This window comes from Ambystoma mexicanum, chromosome 2q (assembly GCF_040938575.1).
Source record: "Ambystoma mexicanum isolate Mex_15411 chromosome 2q, UKY_AmexF1_1, whole genome shotgun sequence".
Taxonomy (NCBI): domain Eukaryota; kingdom Metazoa; phylum Chordata; class Amphibia; order Caudata; family Ambystomatidae; genus Ambystoma; species Ambystoma mexicanum.
The window spans coordinates 815,453,747-815,468,175 of record NC_090924.1 but is presented as its reverse complement, the minus strand read 5'-3'; the positions used below and the strand labels follow the sequence as shown (position 1 = coordinate 815,468,175).

The 14,429-nt window shown below is 39.6% G+C and overlaps 1 long non-coding RNA gene across 2 annotated transcripts in view; it reads right to left on the bottom strand.

The window, feature by feature from the left end:
• Positions 1-853: 853 nt before the first annotated feature.
• The window catches only part of LOC138569760 (uncharacterized), a 74,069-nt gene continuing 60,493 nt past the window's right edge, over positions 854-14,429 (bottom strand). Inside the window, exons 3-4 of one of the 2 annotated variants that reach the window (XR_011303321.1) lie at positions 10,094-10,293; positions 854-5,517 (exon numbers count right to left, since the gene is read on the bottom strand). This is a non-coding gene — a long non-coding RNA (uncharacterized lncRNA). The remainder of the gene's footprint in view (positions 5,518-10,093; positions 10,294-14,429) is intronic. The other variant, XR_011303322.1, reaches the window with a different exon arrangement.

Sequence of the window (14,429 nt, the reverse complement as noted above, 5' to 3'; positions counted from 1 at the left end):
CCAGGCCCAGTGTGTCCTAGGCACAACTCAACATAATCTTGTCAGCAGAGTACTTACAAGGATAATTCAAGGAGGAGTGAAAAAATCAAAACAACGTTGCTGTTTTTCAGTTAATTCAATATCCAGTAAATTGGTTTCTGTACCAATTGGCAAACAAATGAATTATTGGGTATTTAAAACATCAGCGATTCATATTTTCGATGACCACAACACACCATATAACAGCACACCATATATACAAAGGGTCACAGAACAGTGATGCAATTACATTAATGATGCAATGCAGCCATACAGTATAGTTTTTGTACACACTGCTTTTGCACAAGAGTCCTTAATAAGCTAGTCCAACATGTTTGAATCCCCTCATCAGTACAGACCTTTGCTCAGTGGCAAAACCATAATTGATGGTTTGTAATGATTGCAACGTGTAGGTGTCAGTGTACCAGAAAGAGAGAAAGGTGACATACTTGTGTTTTGGAGGGGGCTGGGGGGAATGAAGGAGTATGTACTAACGAAATCAAAACCCTTGAAAGAGAAACATTCTCTCACCTTAACCTATGAGATATATTAGTGAGCATGGATCCTTCTAATTATTTGTATCTCAATATGGTCACTTAAAGTTGATGCAGACCTAGCATGGACCAAAATACATATGGAATAGATGGCTTAACATAGACTCACTACAATAGTATGAATACATGGCTTAACATAAACCTTTGTCACCTTCTGGGGAGAACTCTGGTTTAAATTGGTGAAGAAACTGCAATATCAAAGATACAAATAGTAAAGCATTGTTTATTGAAAATCACTAATTGGATTTCTTAATGATTACCTGGGTGATGGAATAGAGCAGAATTCAACAAAACATTATTTTAGTGATTTACAGTTATGGAGAATACACAGTGGAGTAGTGGATCCTCCCCACAGCTTCCATTAACACTGCAGGTTCATAAAAAATGTCAGTGTGAGGAATGCGGGCTTAGCTGCAAGCCTATGGTCCTATTTGACATCAGCTAGGCCGGCAAAAGGCATATTGCAAGAGTGGGAGTGAAGGGAGCCATTCTGGAGTGCAGGGGCGTTGCTAGGGGGGGCTAAGGGGGCTATAGCCCCTGATCTTTTGGTTGTAGCCCTGGATAGGATCTCAGGAGCTACAGCCAAAAGATTAGCTAGCCCCCAGTCCCAACAGTTCCGACATCAGCTTAGCCCCGGGTCTTTTCCAGACCTAGCAACTCCCCTGCTGGAGTGGATGTCAAACACTACAATGTTCAATGTGTATATTGACATGGGAAATCGAGGACACTATATAAGAATCTATGTTCTGACGTTTGCTAATAAAACACTTAGGGAACACAAGTACAATGAACACGCAATGCATTGCAGGTGTTAACATCTTTAAATGTGTACATTGTTATAAAAAATGTTTTGATCTTTAAATGTGTCAGTCAACATGTGTTACAATCACTGCCCGATCAGTCTACCATGACTGGGCTGTGAGATTAAGAATAGAAACAGCTGTCATCTCTAAGGGATTTATTCCATCTAACGTGATCCTATCCAAATAGGTATGTACCGTGGGTTTACATCTCCATCCGTGAAGGACTGTGATTTGTAGCTGTTGAAATCATGTCCCCATTGATGCCTAAAGACCTGGCATTTACCTATGCTAGTGTTCTGCATGGTGCATCAGAAACAGAGCATCCTCGGCACGACTTAACAAAATGCCAGGAAAAAATAGTGAACACAGGTCCCCCTTGCCTCAGATGACAGTTCAGAATGTTGCATTTATAAATTACACAGCATAAAAGAGTACATAATGGAGTTTAATGTATGCAGAATTTTCCCCAAGCATCCGCATGCATCATAAAAGCAATTATAAGAGCAGTTAGGCCGAAGTTCAAAGTCATCCCTAATAACAGAAAAATCACATAAGATATAATAAATGTGGTTGGAAAAACAAAATGTTTTCTCAGTTAAATGCAAACAATTTAAAAGCACATATTGTCTGCCCTTAGCAATATGCCTCGCGCCCATCTAAATGCAGTTTAGCAAGTGCCATCCTTACTAACGCTATAGGGAAAGCGCAAGGATAACACCTTCCTTCCTGGTGGTCAAGAACTTCCTGACCTTATCTTCTCTCTCCAAACCCCTGCTCTCTGGCCTTCAAGCAGCAGGGCTCACACCATCTGAAAAAAATGTTGCCTGTCCCCCCACCTTTCTTGCTCTTGCTTATATATTTAATCGGATGTCAAAATGGCGACTTGTAAGATTAAAAATACCAAACTTAATTTCCACGGGTGTACGCAGTATTTTAAAGGATGACATTTCATATCGTCTCCTATTTACCTCATGCGGTCTCAGTAAAGTTTAGACGTATCTTCCTGCTCAGATGGCCTGGCAGCTTGTTACAGGAATCTTGCCTACTTCCTCCTTTTTTGCTGTGAGGAGGCTATCCGGGAATGCCATCATACATTTCTATTACGGTTTTCTGTCCATTATCATTGTGCATCATGGCACTTTGTAAACGTGTGCAGCCATTTTAATACTTTTTCTCACTATGCAAAGCTTAGATAATTAAAGTGGTGCATTTACATTATAATGCATTGCGCTAATAGCAGTTTTTGCAAACATACATTGAGGTGAAAGATGTGTATCATTATATACACATTGTAATGATTTTGCCAACAGCAGTTTAAAAATACATATGTTGAGGTGGCCTATGATGTCATTCCATGTGTTGTCACACAGGCTAGCATGTCACCCCAACTGTCCTAAATAGCGCAGGGTATGCATTTTTATGAGCACGCTATGAAGCATCGGCACAGGACAGGCGGTGGGCACTAGCATTTTGCAGTGTAAAAAAATCATAACTGGTCTCGTCTCCCAGGCTTGCATGGTGGATCTGCTAGACTCCGTCTCCAGCGTGGATTGACATGTCTAGCTTTGGCACTTACTTTACTGGACCAGACACGCCCTGAAGTCTTTTTTAGGTGACTGTATGCCTCGAGAATATGAAAGCCGGCGATTGGTTTGGGAACTCTGTTTTTAAAGATGTCTATCTCAAGCCCATTTTCCAACCAGCAATGTAATTGGTAAGTAAGCTTTTGAACAAGCATGATGCTCGCCTCCCATCTTGACATTAAATGGAGATTTATTTAACTTGTTAGTGTTGGAAAGTTTTCATTCAGACAATGAAACTAGCATTGTCCCACCCCACAGCTATATGTGAGTGGAGGGGTCTCCGAAGAGTGGCTTATTCTTCTTTGTATGCGTTGGTTTATGACTTATCGTGTGCGTCTTAATGTTTTATCACTTGTGTGGGTCTGTTGTGTTGTACCCATGTTATACTCCTGAGGTGTGGGTGGGAAATGTTCATGAGCGATTGCATTGATAACATTCTTTGAATTGGCCCTGAATTGAGGGTCTTGCTCTCCAGGGGGATTAGCAATGTGTTCTGAAATTTTGCTGAGTTACAATTTCTTTTGCCAGTTTCATGGATTAATTGCTTCATGTCAGAGAAATAGTAGGAGGATAGATTTGGGGATTGTTTTAAATTCTACTTTAAAAAAGGATCATCTGTTCAGATTGTTTCTGTAAAATACTATTTTACCCAAGAAAGCTGGGAGACATGTTTTTTTTCTCATGAACTTAAACTTGCTGCTCGAGCTGTGAAATAAAGAGAAATAAAGTCATAATTTTAGCTACTGAATCTTTAATACAGTCAAGACGTTCCTACACTAACAGGTTTAGAAAATCTTGATTACCTGTCATGTTGATTGTTATGGATTGCTATAAGGTCCAACGTCCTAATATGTAACCCTGTTGTAGCATTCATGTTGGTTCTATCTTGCTTGTTCAAGGTATATGTCTATTGAGCATTAACCCCATGGCACGACAGCAACACAAATCCTGAGGTACACCTTTACTGGTCCTATGTTTTTTTGAGAAGGGGGTTATACTTTGTAACAATTAATTCTGCAGGTAAGCAACTTTGCCTGACTTTCTGGAGCCACCTAGATAAGTGGTGTCTCTTTTGTCTTAATCCATTTCATGGTGCACAGTTCAGATGTTAACCTATGAGCCCTACCCCTCCTAAAATCCAGGTTAGAGTGCAGTATTGTTCCAATTATTGTGTTTAGTAAGTTTGGGGTAGGGATGTTGACATTTTCAAAAGCAGTTATCCAAGATAACGTTTTATCAGTCTGACAAATGTGTGGAGTTAATCCACACCCTGATCCTTTGCCTGTTAAGAAGTCAGTGAAAGATGTATATTGCTGCCATCATTGATTGAGTGAGTGGCCACAGTTTGAGTAGGAACAATGCTTTAGTGCAGGCTCCTAACTGCCTCAGAAATGTGAAGGTCTGTGCTATTGGCTTGCCGATTTATGGAAGAAGGACCCTACCCAAAGACTGAGACACACTAAGATCTCCTCGAGTTGAAGCTTTGCCTAGTAGCTTGGGCAACTGCACTTACGATCTCCCAAAATCAAAGCTTGTGTTCATACTGCTGGCAAAGTGGAAATATGGAAACATAGGGTCATCCATCTGCAGCTGTGAGGCTAAAGAAGGGTCAAACTTGCAAGGATACCACTGAACTAATTCATCACCTCTTGCCTATTCAGTATCATAAATCCATCCTTATTTTGGAAACAAAAGACAATAGTTATTCATGCAAAGGATGATAAATGTATTGAACATATTCCCATCATAAATAGTTGTGACAAAACCAATTCAAAGAAATCAACAAGACATAATATTTACTGCGTAAGCAAAGGTAATTCTGGGACCCACGTTGGGATCGATGTGTACTGAGCATGCTATACATTGATAAACGTGGATAGTCATGAAGATCAATACCTGCCGTAAAAAGGTGTATTTGCCTCGGACTCCTGAATGAATGTCCAGACTAAAGCACATTCAGAAGAGTAGAATATGGCATTGCCTAATAACACCTTAAGAAATATCCCACGAAGCAGAGCTGTGAATAAAGCCAGAGTAACTGTAACATGCAGACTCTTGTGTCATCTGTACATGAAACTCTGATCCCAGATATGAAACTCGGCAAGGAATTCATGTTTTCATTGAGGCTCTCAACTTGTACCTGCTCTTTTCAGGTTGATTGTTGGGATTGTGTAGAGAGGACAAACCTTCTGGTGCGGAGCCCAAACCCATATTTTCGTCATTCCTAAGAAGCAAATGTTATTATTTTTACCGCAATTTTCTAATTCAGTGTTAACAGGTTCACGATCGAAGATTCTGTTCTGAAGATGTTCCAAACCTTCCACTCTGTGTTCCAGGGATGAAACTCGGTCTTGACAGCAAACTGCTTCATCTCACACTTGAAACCCCCAAGCTTCTCTTGTACATCGTGCATCCTTTAGTCAATTGAAGCGATCGGAATTGTAATGGTTGCCAAGTCCTACACATTCTTAGAGGCCCAGCAGAAGAGCCTGTGCAGGTTTCTTACAAGGTTTTATAGGGAGGATGTCTGCTTATTTTGAATACGTCTTGTCTGTTAATCTGAGCAGGTGAAAAGTGAAAGAGAACAGGCATTAGGAAGACATATGAGATGTGGGTGTGGTTCCCCCCACACAGCAGCAGCTGTAAACACTGTCACAGAAAACCTCTGATTTGCCTCCAATGTTACAATTTCACTGTATTATAGGAGCCTTCCCAAAAGTGTACGCTGTAAGTGTCTGCAAGTAGAAAATTGAATGGCAGCGAAGGATTCAATTGGTAGTGAATAGGTGGGGTGCATATTCTCCCAAGAATATTTATTTATTTATTGTGATATAGTTTAGTTTATAAACTTTGCACAAGATATAAATAAGAAACAAATAACACATTAGTATATCATAATACAAATATATATACAAAGAAAGTCATATCAAAAAATAAATAAAACATATATAATTTAAAAATCATCTTCGTAGTTCAGATATATCACACACATATCTATACAATATTAGGATGCAGTTACTTACTCAATTCAAATGCTTCAAATGCTTAAAGTGTTATGCCCAAGCTAACATCCACCCTCAGCCAGATGGTATATAAGGCTGTCAACAGACACATGCTATTAGAATTGACACAGTGGTGCCAGAAAAGGTCGTCCTTGATATACTCTTTATCGTGGGCATAACTATCAAGCAGGGGTTTGGTTGTGCTAGCCATTTTAAGACATTCAGTCAAAAGATGCTTTGCCGTTTCCAACTGATCTTGAACTTTGCACAAGCGGCATATTCGCAATGTGACATCAACCTTGGCTTTTCTTCCCGTGACCATCAACGTGGGGAGTTGTTCCAATCTAAGTAACAAGATAAACTGTCTAAGTCTGGCTGATGGACAGATGCTCCAATATCTCTGTGATTTCTTAAACTCGTACAGTCTTAGTTGCACGAATGTGTAGCTGCTCAGGCTCCTCAAATGTTCAAAGTTCTCAATCCAATCCCAGAACTCAATATGTCCGCACAGAGCCCTTTGAGCTTTTTCTGAATATCCCCCCTCCCTAGATTGCCATCCTATTTCATGGTACAATTTGGACATCTGGTCAGTAATTGTACAGATCGAATTCTCCCTGGCCATTTCCTGATGCACTTCTGTTAATAGTCCATTGCTAGTACCACGAGTCATTTTTAAATATAGTGAAGCTTGCTTCTTCAATACTAGTGCCTTTAGCGAGATCAGGCCCAATTCTAGCCTGATTATAGCCATAGGAATGCAGGGAGGTAGGCCAAGGATACTGCGCTAGGATCTACCTTCAATCACCTGCAACCACCCTAAATCGATCTCCAGTAGGGCCTCCAGCCCATATATTATAGCCGGAGAAAAAGCTTGGATATACAGCTGCCGAATACCCCACAATGTAAATCCGCACTGTTTGACAGTGAACTTGTAAAACAAGGCAGTTGTTCCGCTCTAATTGTGCGCACTTGCTTACAAGCCACATAGTCACCAGTGACTTTGAAATCTATGCCCAGATAATGATAATTGGGGACATAGGAAATATTCACCAGGCCTACCTTGAGTAGTACACGAGATGCTCTCTTGTTAATGTATCTCATCACCTTGGTTTTCCCTAGATTGATGCTGAGGCCATTCACCTCAGCATATTCCCATAGTGCAGCCGCTGATCTATGTATCCCACTAATGGTATAGTCAAAAATCACCAGATCGTCGGCATACGCTAATACAGGGCAGAGGGCTTTACCAATTTTAGGGGGGCAGTTGCTTACAGCAGATATTGCTTCAGGGATGTCATGCACGTAAAGGTTATAAATTAAAGGTGCTGTGACACACAGTCTTGCTTTACTCCCCTATTTTGTATGACATTGGCAGTAGTATGGCCTTCTTGATCTAATTTCAGTTTCACTGAATTATTTTGATGTAGGAGTCTTAAATAATATATTAGACCTTTCGGACAGCCCATTAGACTCAATTTCCACCACAAGCAGTTTCTGGGGATAGAATCAAAGGCCGCTGAAAAGTCTATATATAAAGCATATAGTGGCGCAGCCCCTCCTCTGAGTGCTCTAGCTCGTAGGATATCCATAATCATAATGTTGTGGGAGGTGGAATATCCCTGTGTAAACCCACTTTGAAATTTAGACAGTACTCCCAAGCCCTCTGCCCATAATTGTAGCTCTTTTAACAAGAGTGAGGCAAATATCTTCCCCATGGCATCTAGCATTGAGACCAACCTGTAGTTACTAGGATCAAGTTGGTTTCCCTTTTTAAACACAGGTATTAATATTGCCGTTTGCCATGAGCGAGGTATTTTGCCAGATTCAAAGATTTTCTCAAATAGTATGCTAAGTAAGCTGGCCCAAAACTCGGGATACGATTTGATAACAATATTGGACAGTCCATAGGTCCAGGCGCTCGTGACAGTTTTATCTCTTTAATTTTATTCAGGATGACTTCGTAAGATATATCGAACGGAGCTACTAAAGGAGGACTGTCCAATTCTGTAGGTTTATCGTCTTCCTCATTCCGAGTTTCCAGAAACTTTGTCCTGACTCTGGTTTCGATGGGGTTAATTAATGCCCCATTTTGCGGACCCCTCGCCTCACCCAGGAGGGACCAGATGTTTCGTGTTTTCCCTTCACATGTGGTCTTCACCATTCTTTGCCAGGCCAGTAATTTGTCAGCTCTTCTTATTGCTTTAATGGCCGCTCTATATCTATTTTTGATCCCTCTCACTTTTGCATAATATCTCTCCCCAAGGGCCTTATCTTTCTTAGCTCAGCTCTGAGGGTCCTTTTCATATCTCTGATCCTTTTATCATAGGGCAATTTTTTCCCCTCAGAGCTTAACATTGACCCCACTGGTAACGCTGCGTGCTTATCTGCAAACGCCTGGACCCAGTCCTCTATACAGTCAATTGACAGCTCGTTAAAGTTAGGTAGCTTGCTATAATCTGCCACCCCCAAGGCCGCAGTTGCAAGGGAGATATTTTTATCCGACCAAGAAATCCTATTACCCATTTTATTGGTTTTTACCATACCTATGTTGTTGGGGACATGCTGCTCTCTGGGAATATTGATCTCACATTTCAAGGCAGCATGATCGCTCCATTCATTGGAGATCACTGTCATATCCATCACCTGTAGCTGGATCCTAAGGCATACAAATACATAGTCCAATGTACTATATGATTTCGCATTAGACCATGTATGGCGCCCAGGATAATCACGAATTGTTCTGCCATTAAGCATTTCCATGTGCCATGACTCAAACAAATATTCCCATGCTCCACCCTCAGGATCTTTTTTTATTATGCGCCTTAACTCCCATGTCTTTTAATCTAGGGTTCTGTGTTTTGCTCCCATACCCTGACATATGGCAATTAAAGTCACCAACAACGATTATTCCTGTGTCGCTAGATATGAACAGCCACCTGGCCAATAGCTCCTGGAGAGAGTCCTGCAATTTTTCGCTTAACTTCGGCCCAGGTGGGTTAAATAAGCTCACCGGCAAAGAAGAGCCCTTAGGGTTCTTACAGTCAGGGATAACTTCAACTGCTATCATATTACTTTCAAAGTTGCAGTCGATCTGTCTGGAGCCTGATGCGTTGGCCACTCCTATGGTCAGTCCACCACAGGGCCTGCCTTTTTCTCCCCTTTTCGCTGCTGAGTGAAATAGCACATAGCCATCCCGTATTATGGGATCAATGGCCCAAGTCTCTTATAAGCAGAAACAGCTATATTTATCCAGTAACTTTGTTGAGCCCTCCGGAGATAAGAGATGGGCAAAGCCTCAGCAGTTCCAAGATAGTAAGGTTAGCTCTCATTGGTTAGATAAAATCTCGGGAAGTGCATCTACTAACCATTTTAGCACTTGTTTAGCACTTGTTGGACTTCTGATGCAACAACCTTCGTTCCCTTAGGTATACTATTCTCCCAAGAATAGTATATTGTAAGCAAGTTAACTACATTGAAATATTTAAAATTTAAATACACATAAAAAGGTCATTTACAGTGATTACTGTAGGCACAGAAAATCCTGAATCCCAAACTTAAGCATCAAATGTTACTTTTTGCATAAACTATTACTTAAGAACAGGTCGTACGACATTCAAATCTTGTGAAGAAGAGGAAAAGGACCCAAAATTCTCTGTTCATGAAGCTTCATTTCACAATCAGTTTGAGATTCAAAATGACACATAAACTCCACCTTCCATGGGCTCTATAGATAAGCAGAAAGAGGGGATATTGCAGTCAAAATAAAACAGAAAATGATGCAGTAGCAGAGTAAGCGCAGTACATGAACTGTGCCATTAGGTCTCCACAATAGGGTAGTATAATGACTTACCTGCTTGTGGGACTGCCAATGTCTGATATATAACCTATCACTTTTGGTAACCAGTATCTGTTCTCGCAGAGTAGGGCTTCATGAAATATAACATGCAGGGTTTTGGGGAAGCTACTTGTGAACTTGCTTATAGAAGCAGAACACCTGATAGCTTCCCTGTAGCTACCCCTCATCACACCTCTGTACAAACATGAATTTCTGCCAGTATTTCCTCTTCAGTGAAATTCTGTAGTCATTGATACTATTATTTCACCAGCTGTGATGTGCCCCATCTGGCACTTACCTCTGCAGTGGTGCCTGTATCCTCAGTGGCTTCTGATGCATTTGAGGACAGCAGGCAGAGAATGCTAAATTCCATCTGTCTCCACTTCAGGTTGGAATTACTGTACAGGCTCCAGGGACCTCTCAAGCATTTCCATGCATGTGCAGTTGAATGTGCCATGTCCTTTCCCATGGCAATGTAATCAAAATGCAAGTTCTGCGCTGTGAAAAGGTGCACATGTATCAATTGCGAGAGTAGCACTGTAAGAGGGGAGGGAGCTACTTTTAATCGTTACTTAAGTCAAACCCAAAATAAAAGTAATTTACATATAATAGAAATGGAGTGGCACATGTAAGTACAACTAAACCTACACAAGGTCACATATTGGAACTCACGGGTCCTGCCAGCAGGCATGGAGAGCATAACCATTTAATAATTCAAAATAATGTTTGCAAAACCTGATTTTTAGATGGAGTCAAGAGAACCACAGCGGTTTCAAATTGCCCTTTAGCACATTTTGCCTGGGAAGAAGAGTTCTTAAATATGCAACATTTGTAGGACAGTACTTCCGTGATTCAAGACTCTGGCAGTGTCGTGGTAGTGAGCGTTTCTCACAAGAACTTAGATTAGATGACCTGGGCAGATGAATAAAGCTCTGCTGGTCATCTCAACATTTTTCAATGAATTGTCATTATGATGTGGGAAATGGGGGCTGGATTGTGACATCACATATTTTAATTGTGGGCGGTGTGGCAAGGGTTGTGGATCCAATTACATAACATAATGTATGTTTTTCTATAAGGGTCTGGTGTGCCAGTACCAATCAGCTCAGTGTGGATAGATTCTTTCATGTTACAAAGTTACTAATGTTAATCAACTCGATTATTATAAAAGTCTTTGATTTAGAGGTGTTTCTTTGACAGCGCCTTTTCATGCAGTTCTGTTGCGTAATCTATTTGAATATAGCTGTCCATGCTGCGTCATGGCCCTGAATAAATCTGCATTAGTTCTTGCCTGAGTACACTCCTTTTTTTAACTTCTTTTGTCATTTTTTATTGGTGAGTTCTGAGGCAACCCCAGGCATAGTGAGTTGCCACAGCGCATCCGAGCCTCATTCTGATGTATCCATCCTGCATAACGCTAACCTGGAGGCCATGAAGATATGCCCATACCTCTACCTGCCTTGCCAGAGACCTTGATGCTCATTTCCTCTTTTACCTTTTTCTCCTTATTTACCTGCTTCTTGCTTATCCCTTTAAAATACCACAGCTGCTCTTACCTTCCTGCTTTAGCATTGTCATCCTCCATAGTTTTGCATGTCTGACAGCCTACTCTTTTGACTTCAGTTATTCGCTGTTCACCTGAATATCATCTTCACTGTACACGTCACTGTTTGTATTGTCATCGCGCCACATTAAATGCGGGTGATATTAAGTGGTGTGGGAATCTGTTGGGTCTTTACGTACTACTTTGATTGAGGCAGGCTCCTTGTTTTGCCTTTTTACTGTGAATCCCTTGAACTGTCACTCAAAATAAATCAAAATGGATTTCAACAGTACAAAAGTCTCCTATCAAATAATATGTGGAACCTTCAGTGCCTATTACTAGTTCTAGCACTGCTTTAATAATGGAAAGTGCTTTTGCACCACACAAAACAAAACGTACCTCACCTAATTATAAACATACTACATTTCAAACAGTTGAAAGTGCAAAAATCCAAAAAGATAATACATTGCTTAGTATTACTACCACTACTAGTACTATTTCAATGGTGCAAACTACTTTTACTGAACCCCCAAAAAATATCTTATAACTTCTACTACTTCTATTTCTAAAAATAAAACTTCGGATTTAACTTAATGTCCCAAGAACAAATCCTATAAAATCTTCATAATTTTTAAGTAGTAGTATTTTAAAAAATCGAACTAGCGTGGCACACAAAACAAAAAAACATAATTTATCTATTACTACTACTCCTTTATTAATTACATCACAAACTTCAACAACTGAACAGATAGCAAGTACATATTTGTAGAACTGACAGAAGTCACAGTATTTCAAGTGCTACTACTAGTAAAACAAAAAGCAACATCCCAAAAATATAACTACCTCTGAAACAATTCCATTTGGCATATTAACATCTTGGATTTGGGACTACTTTGAAACTCCTGTGCCACATGATGTGCAAAATGGAAAACTGAAGTAATTTGCACCATCTGCAAATCAAAATTTAAAATGGGTAACCCTAAACAAATATAATTTAGGAAATTCAGTAATGTTAGCACATATGTGAAACACATATCTGAAATAAACATGAGCAAATATATTTTAGAAATGTTTATAAAAATCAAACTACCAAATAAACTTCCATAAAAATACCCAGTTACACTGTAGCTAGTTCAACACAAAAAGCAAATACTAAAAGAAAACATATAGAAAGTGTAACTAAAGAAAATTAATCTCGACCTTCTAAAGTTCCTAAAACATATCAAGTTGGTGATTGTGTGTAATTTCCAAATTTTCCAATTATTGATCCTCAGTATGCTTATTCTTTTTTAGGCTGCTTAAAATGTGGAACAATAATTGCAGTCAGAAAAGCAAATGTTGCTACTCATCTGAAAACATTAACATATCATCAATTAAGGCATGCTTTTAAAAAGTACATATTTAGTCAAACTAAATCTTTTTTTTACAAAATAGTATACATTTAATACCAACTTAGAAAACCCAATCCATTAACATAAAAAAGCAACACCACACATAATATAGTTTGTAATTGTACTTAATGCTGTACAAAACATATTAACACTATAAACTGTTTTTATTAATTAAAAGCATTTAAATGTATCACCATAAATAAATTAAATTAAAAGTCAAACAAATATACTGTTTTAATATTAATAACATGTACATCTACTTTTAAATGCTTCCTCAATTTCTGGTGATTTTCGTAATGACACCCAAAAAACATTGAAGAAGTACATGAAACTATTCTTAGTATAAGTACAAGAACTTTTACAAGGTATTTTTCTAAATGATACTATACTTTAATGCTCTATAAATGTTTTTTTTTAATTTGGGATTTTTAATTGGACTCGTTTTCAAAGGTTCTTATTAAAATTGAAGGTGATGGATGGCTTTAAGGGGTGATGTGGAGGCTGTCACAAGACTTATATTTCTATTTTCACACATATAAATAATTGTAATTTTATAGGAGTACATAAAAAACACAATCACAACCAATAATGCAATATTTTAATCCAAAACATTTTAATGCAATAATTTCGAAAAAACAACATTTTACAATAGTTTACATAAATGTTCACAACATATATAATGTCCTGACCACTGCCAAGGTTCTTGGACCTGCCACCCATCTGCTTAACCAATGGATCCAGTATTACTGTGTAAAGAAGAAATGGTCTATGGCTTGGCGTTCCTGGTTTGCTCACAAGTTGAATTCTGCTTTTGAACTTTCCCAATGAAATTCAAGGTCGTTCCTGCGTACCTAAAATGGCCACCCAGTTGGTAGCCAGTTTCTTCTCTGTAGCGTTCTATGCCTCGAGTCAGGCTCTCCTCATAAGCCCCGCCCATTGGGGAGCCTCAAGCAGTGCAACACTGCCCTCTGTATCTGACTAACTCTCCGTAATTCCAAGATTCACAGTTGCCCTGGTTTTCCCTGTCAGCAGTCCTTGCCATTGCCCCTTCAGTCCCCTCCTCTTCCTTGCTTCTCTTTTCCCAGTATTTTAGTCACCTTTACAATTGTTTCCCCATTCAGTTCTCCGCACCTCAACTGGAGCGTCAGAAGCCATCAACTCGCCACGCTGTAAGAGCAGCAACTTCTATGAAGTGATGAAAACTCAGCCTTCGGAATCCTTTGGTGAGAAGTATAACAAGGTACGCAGAAGTGGATATTTGCACGCCTATGTTGCTTTAGTTCTACGTTAAATTCCCGAGTTACTGGAGGGAAGTTGTTTTTTGTTACAAACTTTGTTCCGCGATTCCTCCACTGGAGGGTATTTATGCTCTACAACTTCACGAGCCACAGCTCAAAAAATATTCCTCACACAGCTATGCATGACCATCTCTTCAGCCCCTCGCAATTGCCATTAAGTGTATTGTGGAACCAAACGTAGCTGTCACTTGCAGTTCAAAAGTATTCATCCTTCGCCAACATATCTAAGAAGTTACCTCAGCGTTCTTTTCTCCCTCGCTGTCTGTTAGTGCCGTTCTAGTAGTATACAACTACCTCCACAAATAAAAAAGACTACCTTTTACCGCACACTGAACAATATAAGGAACTTTCTTCTGTGAGAGACTTTTTCCCCTTTTTAAGTATCCACTGTTCCAACTTCTT